We start from the raw sequence: 7,808 nt of genomic DNA on the forward strand, positions 1-7,808 counted from the left end.
CTTGATAGCACAAACTTCAAGAATTGGATAGAGAATATCATGATTGTTTTGGGTTGTATGGATTTGATGTTGCACTTAGGAGGACTGACATGTACTTCTCATTGAGGAGGGTTATGCCATTAAAAAAGCAAACATGGAGAAATGAGATCATTCTAATTGTATGAGTCTCGTGATCATGAAACATTATATTTCTGAAACTTTGAGGGCTCTATGTCCGAAGATAAAGTTGCTGCTAAGTTCCTTGAGGAAATAGAACAACATTTTGCGAAAAACGAAAAGGTCGAGACAAGTACTATTTCACAATAACGTTGTTTCAATGAAATATAAAGGAAAATAGAATATAAGAGATTACAAAATAGAGATATCTCATATCGCTTCCAAAGTAAAAAAATTGAATTTACAACTATCTGATGATTTGCTCGTACATTTAGTTTTGATATCTCTCCCTATGCAATGCAATCATTTTAAGGTGAGATATAATGCAAAAAAAGATACATGGACTCTCAATGATATCTCATTGTGTGTAAGAAATTAAAGTGATAAAACGAGAGAGAATTGAGAGTGCCAACTTAGCAACCGCATTTAAAGACAAGAAAATAAAATGAGGAAAAGAATATGCTATTGGGACATCAAACAACAAGAAGCAAAAGAAATTGAATATAGAAATTAGATGTTTCTTTTGTCTCAAAACTAATCACTTGAAGAAAGAGTGTCCCAAATATGTTTGCTTCTCAATTTAATTTGTTTCGAAGCTGATTTAACTTTTGTACCTAAACACACTTGGTCGATAGATTCTGACACTACCACTCACTTAAGTGCATCAATGCAGGGTTACCTGTGGAGCCGACAACCAAATAATGCTGAAAGATTCATTTATGTAGACAATGGAAAAACACAACAATCGAGGCTACAAGAACTTTTTGGTTGTTATTAAAGACAAGTCATTATTTGAATTTGGAGGAGAATTATGTTGTAGATGAAATTTAATATCAATTCATGTTTTGGACAAATTTGGTTGATATTGTTCATTTGAAAATAATAAATTTAGTATTTTTCAGGATTCCAATCTCAATGGCACTGGTTCTTTATCGTCATATGACAATCTATATTTATTGGATAATATTTCCTCATTCAATAAAACCTTGAACACAAGTTCATGTAGTACAAAACAAAAATTATTTGACAAGGGATCAGTCACACTATATCATAAGTGTTCAGTTCATATCTCTAAACAAAGAATTCAAAGAACCGTGTCAAACAAAATCCTTGATCCCCTTGATTTCACAAATTTCTATTGAGCGAATAGAGAGAAAATAGACAAACAAAAGAAAATTAGGTGCAAATAGATGCTTGGATATCTTAGAACTGATATTTTTGGATCATTCCTTGCAGCTTCATGACGTTATTGAAAAGTTATGATTCGGATTATCAAGGCAATATACAAGAACCACAAAATGAAGAAACTACACATGTGGTGCAAACTCAACAATCTCAAGAAAAATATGTCATCATGAAGATCCACTATAGAAAGGAGAACTGGAATTCCATATGACTATTTTATTTTTATCAAAGAACATAAAAATTACATAGGAATGGAGGAAGGCTCAATTAACTTTCATCAAGCCAAACAAAGTCCTAATTCTCAAAAGTGGATGGATGCAATGAATGAGTTGCAATCCATGATGGAAGGATCTCGTTGAATTGCCTGAAAGTGTTAAACCTATTGGTTGTGGATATTTAAAACCAAAAAGAATTCAAAAGACAGCATCGAGAAATATAAATCACATCTGGTTTCCAAGGGCTCACTCAAAAAGAATTTAATTACAAAGATACTTTTTCTCATGTTTAAACGAAACACTCTTTCAGAATCATAATATACTTGTAGCTCATTTTGAATTAGAGTTACATCATATGGATGTTAAGATTGTGTTTCTTAATAGTAACATTGATGAAATGATATACATGATGCAGCCAAAAAAATTTGTACCCGATGACCCAAGGAAAATGGTTTGCAAACTAAAGAAGCTCATATGCGGTCTCAAACAAGCTTCTCATTAATCGTATCACAAATTTCATCAAGTGATTATATTGTATGGTTTTAAGGTAAAAAAATTTGATAATTGTGTATATCATAAGTTTAGTGGGAGTAAATACATATTCTTGATATTATATGTCGATGATATCGTACTTGCTAGCAGTGATATAGGTTTATTAAACAAAACCAAGAGATTTTTGGCCAAGAGTTTTGAGATGAAAGATCTTGAGGACACCTTTTTTGTATTGGGTATGCAAATACATTGAGATCGCTCTCGAGACATTCTTGGGTTATCACCAAAGAGTTATATTGAAAGAATGCTTGATATATTCAGCATTAAAGGATGTTCTCCAGGAGATACCTCTATTGTTAAGGTTGATAAAATTAGTTTGAGTCAATTCCCCATAAATGAGTTAGAACAAAGGAATATGCAGAAAATTCCTTATGCATCAGCCATAGGAAGTTTGTTGTATGCCCAAGTATGTACGCATCCAGACATTGTGTTCTTTGTGAGAATGCTAGGCAGATATCTATGTAATTCAAGGATGGATAACTAGAAAGAAGCCAAACTGGTTATGAGTTATTTGCAAAGAACAAAGAATCACATTCTCACTTATCAAAAATCATATCATTTATAGGTCATTGGGTATTCTTATTCCGATTTTGCACAATACCAAGTTGGTAAAAGATCCACCTCACGTTATATTTACTTGCTATTTCATGGAAGAGTGTTAATCAGACTCTCGTAGCTTTATATATTATGGCGGCATAGTTTGTAGCTTTTTACAAGGCATCTAATCATGGGATATGGTTGAGAAATTTTGTCGTTGGGATGCGTGGTGTGGAAAAATATTGAAAGACCGTTGAAATATATAGTGACAATAATTCGTCTGTAATGTATTCTAATAACAACAGAAGCTTTTCGAAGTCGAAGCACATAGAAATTTTCTTGTTATTAAAGAAATTGTTCAGAGTCGTCAAGTTACTATAGAACATATTGAGACAAACTTTATGATTATGGATCATCTTTTTAAGGGATTACCACCTAAGGTCTTTCATGAGCATGCTGCTCATATGAGTGTTGTACTATTTGATGATGTGCATGCTTAGTGAGAGCGTGTATTTTGATGTTCTTTGGTACATATATACATTTTATATATTTGTATTCAACAGAATAAGTTACATGGTTCATTTCTTAAACTCTATATGTTATTTATGATTTATTTGATCTAGTTAAAGAATGAAGTTGGACTAGTTAGAAATAGGATGTTGATGATCACATTGCATGTAATTTTTATGCTATACATTCATATTTGATCTATGTCATTGAATATATTAGTAAGGTGACCATTGATGGATCTACTTAATATCGCTTCGAATCCATGGTAATATACTAGATGGGCCATATTGTTACTAAGAAAATATTTTTAAATTAGATAGTAATAGTTGATGTGCATTCAAGGTTATATATGATATAATTGATCAAGAAACATAAGAAGTCCAAATGAGAGATTGCTATAAATGTTGTTTTCTATAATGGGCATACATATTTTAATAAAATTATATTATATTCTATGTAATTAATTGAGTCAAATAAGTCATTTATAAAGTCAACTCGATATTTATATTTAAGTATAGAATTTAATGTGTAAAAACCTTATACCATTTAATTAGAATTAGTAAATGAAAAGATGTCATTGATGGGTACTTCGAAAAGAAAAATTGAGTGGACATATTTAAGGGTTGTAGTACTCAAACCAAATCCGTAAAACAAACAATTCATTCATGTTCTTCCACATTCAAGAGATGATTAAGGATATTCTAAAAAGGATTAAAAGTCAAAAATTGTGATCGACCCTATAAAAAAAACTAAGGATATTTGGTTGTGGAAAGCTTCATCCAAACAAATTCATTATCATAGATTTCAATATGTTTTGCTTAATTATTTCTGATAATTTGATATGAATGCTTAAAGATTTTGGTGTGTTTAAGAAATATAAAGTTTAACAAGTGGTAATCAGAGATGACATCATATGCCGGAGATTTTCTCGCCGCATGTAGCCGATCGAATTATCATTCGTGCGTGAAGGTGTCAAAGTTGTCTTCAAACCAATGGACTAACAGTATAGTTGAGACAGAAGCAGTGAATGAGATGAGGTCAATTAACTCTCCATTTCCCTTTAATGTTAATGCTCTAATTGTTCTCTGTGACTGTATCTGCCAAGTTTGTCGTCGAGAAGCTGATTTTGTTATCATCCGCTGTCTACAATCCACAAATGAAGGTGCTCGTGCCCTTGCATCTAAAACTGACCCAGGAACCGCTTATTGCACAAGGGGATTCAACTCCTTTATTTTTGCACTATTTTGTCTCTAAAGATTTGATGGGTATTTAATAAATATATGCTTCTTACTCAAAAAATACAAACATATATAAATCACATCATATATTTATTATTTTATTGTTATTATGATGGGTAAATTAGTCGAATAAAAAACGTATCCAATTGCCTGTCAGACACAACTAATTCAGCATGCTTTTTCGAGTCGGGTCAAGATAATATCGAAAACTCGATAATGACATGTTCTTCATTTAACTCTACAACCGCATCATGACCAACTTCGGTGATGTGGTATTCAAAACTATTCATTTAAATAACTTCCATTTTTCGTGACTCAATAAATCTTTATCGCAAGGTCGTCTCAGTCCATGGAGTAAGATGTCATGTTAAAGCAGTGGAACTTTGAGATGATTATTAAACGAAGATGAGATAAAGCTTTGAATTTCATCCAACAAATTAGTCATTGATAGCTCGCGTGCAATCATCAACCTTGGGTTGATTGATCCCGATCCATTTGATTTATAATATTATACCGAGAGTCAAGAAAGTATGCTCTTGCAATTTTTTCTCGATCAATGCTGCCCTCGAGATATTTTGTGATACCTGGATAACTATTTTTCATCTCTTCGTACAATTCATCAAACTCAACTTTCCTATAAGTTTTAGCAGCTCGCATAAAAAACACAAATCCTCTTACCTTGGACTTTGTCCCTAACTAGATGTTTTGTCCAAGATGCCTCATGCAATGCCCATGTCGTGCTTGCTTGTATACATAGCATGGCCGATCCTAACAATATTTGGGCCTGAGTCTAACTTTTAAAAAGAGACATCTGAATCATAATGTGTGTTCATATTTTTTTTAGTTCCATAGCAAATTTTCAAATTAAATCAATACGTTAAAGAAAATATAAAAAACTAAATGAATAAAAATATCAAACATGTCCAAAATGATCACTAAAAAACAACACGCCTAACAGTTTTAGAGCTAAAAATACTAATCAAGTCTGTATAATCAATTTGTTCAGTAATTTCTTTCTCAATCGATAACATAGTCAATCCATTCAATCTTTCTTGTGACATGGTTGATCGGAAAAAAGTTTTGATGAGCTTTAGCTTTGAGAAACTTCGCTCTGCACTTGCTACTGTGACCGGGACAGTCAACAAGATTTTATAAGCAGTATGAGCATTTGGGAAACACTCATCCATTTTCTTCAAGTAATTCACTAAATCAATGGCCGATTTTGCTTCTCTTGGTAATGAGCACCTCAAGAATGTCAACTCCGAAAATAGATTATATCCATTAATATCAGAACAACCTTTATAGATCATCCCCATTAATATCTAAACTATTTTGTAATGCATTGAGCATTTTTGTCAAACATATTGTAGGCAACATATGCAATTTTCCATACACTATAAATATACTACTTTTATTAGTCTATGATACAAATTTTCAATGCTCAAGGAAGCAAAGTGCAAAACAATGATGTATGAGCAAAATAAAAAATAAAACACAATGCCAAATCTATTCTTTTATCTATAAAATTTAAATCCCAAAAGTTTTATTACCTTGAAAAATCAAACTTCTCGGTTGATTTGCTATGTCTTGCTCTTTCACAAATAGGTTTTCTTTTCCAGGCGTGGCTGTGTCTTGCTCTTTTACAAATAGGTTTTCTTTTCTTTTTAAGCACGAGCAGATTTTCTAACGTTTTTCATACAGGCTACAAGACTATTAATTTGATTTGGTTTTGGGCTATCTATTATTATATATAATAATTTTTTTTTAAAATTTTTGGGCTCCAAAAAAGAGATGGCCTGAGTCATTGGACTCACTTGACTCTGAATAAGCATGGCCCTGATACATAGACAAGACCATTGATGATTCCTTTATGCATGTTAGAAATAAAAACTAGCTCATCATCATCAGATATCAATTCATGCAATTTTTTAAAAAAAAGTACAAGAGGCTTCGCTTTGTGACTCAACAACTACCCAATCAATATGATATTGGTGATGGTTTCCATCTTGTGTCCTGTCTAGCAGTAAAACACTTTTATATTTGCTTGTCAAATACATACCATCAACTTATATCACCTTCTTCATATATCTAAATCTTGCAATACGTACACGATGGGACAAAACCTATATTTGAAGCTACCATTTTCGTTGACCTCCAAATGTGTTGTTGACCCTGGATACATATATGCATGAAGTAATTTGAAAATTTCGAAAGGATCTCCCCTAAATTGATTTATGGCAAGCTAATTCCCCTTCCACGCACTTTAAAGTAGCTAATCTCGACGCCCTTATTTTGCATCATTATTTGTATTGATTTCAAGGCATACATTTTTTGTTGTCCTCCAAAATTTTCCACCAACATATATGATATTATTATAGTTGCCCTTGCTTGTTGGTGCCTCACTTTTTGATTAGTTATCTCACAAGTAATTATTGCAATAAGTTCGAACCGAAAACCGTGATGATCCCTCTTTTTGTGCCACACGCGTGCACACTCCAACTGCAAGTATCATCTACGTACTAACGCCTTTTTTCTCATCAGATTTATTTCAAAAAGACTTGCTGGAGTAAGGAAGAATGGGGAACAAGCACACTTGGATAGCGTAGTACAATGGAGGGTTGTATGCTGCGTTCGGGAAGAATGAATCGCTCCCAAAAAAAATCTATTGATTCTCTTCCAATTGGTGTGATGATGTACTTCACGATCTTACTGAATAATGAGTCGTGGTGGATTCTAAAACTCACATCTCAAATGAAGCTTTCACTATATATTATGCAATTCTCTTTTAACATCTATTTTGTTGTCGAACTCTTTACCTACTGACAAATCAGACTAATTGGTAAAACTATACACCTGCTCGCTAAGCAATAATATGTGAACAGATACTTTCACTTTTTAAATATATCGGACCAAGAATATGATCACAAATATGTGTTAAGTAACTGAATTTAAATTCAATCTCACTTTTGTTCAAGCCACAATTAGCATATACTTGATGTTTCAGGTTTATAATGAAATTATAATAATTTAATTAGGAGAATATATGCATTAATTTTTTTTTATTAGGAGAGTATATGCATTGTGTTTTTTATTTATGATTATTTTCTTGTTAATGTGAATATTAGTTAAACAAATTGATTTGTAATGATTTGGATAATATTAAATCTAAATCCGTCTGTCCACTTGTCATTGCAATATAAGTGTTTACTATTTAATTTACGTTATTTATTTATTTTATATTTGTTAGTATTAAATTTATATTTTCTCATTTCATTATAATTTAATTATTCTTCGTAAAAAATAATATATATTAATAATTATTTTAATTAACTTTAGTTATTTAATTGTTAAAATCACAGATCATCTACGTCAAATAAAAGATTTTTAAGGACATATATTTAAAGTTTTAATATCA

The sequence above is a fragment of the Primulina huaijiensis genome, chromosome 11, assembly GCF_012295235.1.
Source record: "Primulina huaijiensis isolate GDHJ02 chromosome 11, ASM1229523v2, whole genome shotgun sequence".
Classification (NCBI taxonomy): domain Eukaryota; kingdom Viridiplantae; phylum Streptophyta; class Magnoliopsida; order Lamiales; family Gesneriaceae; genus Primulina; species Primulina huaijiensis.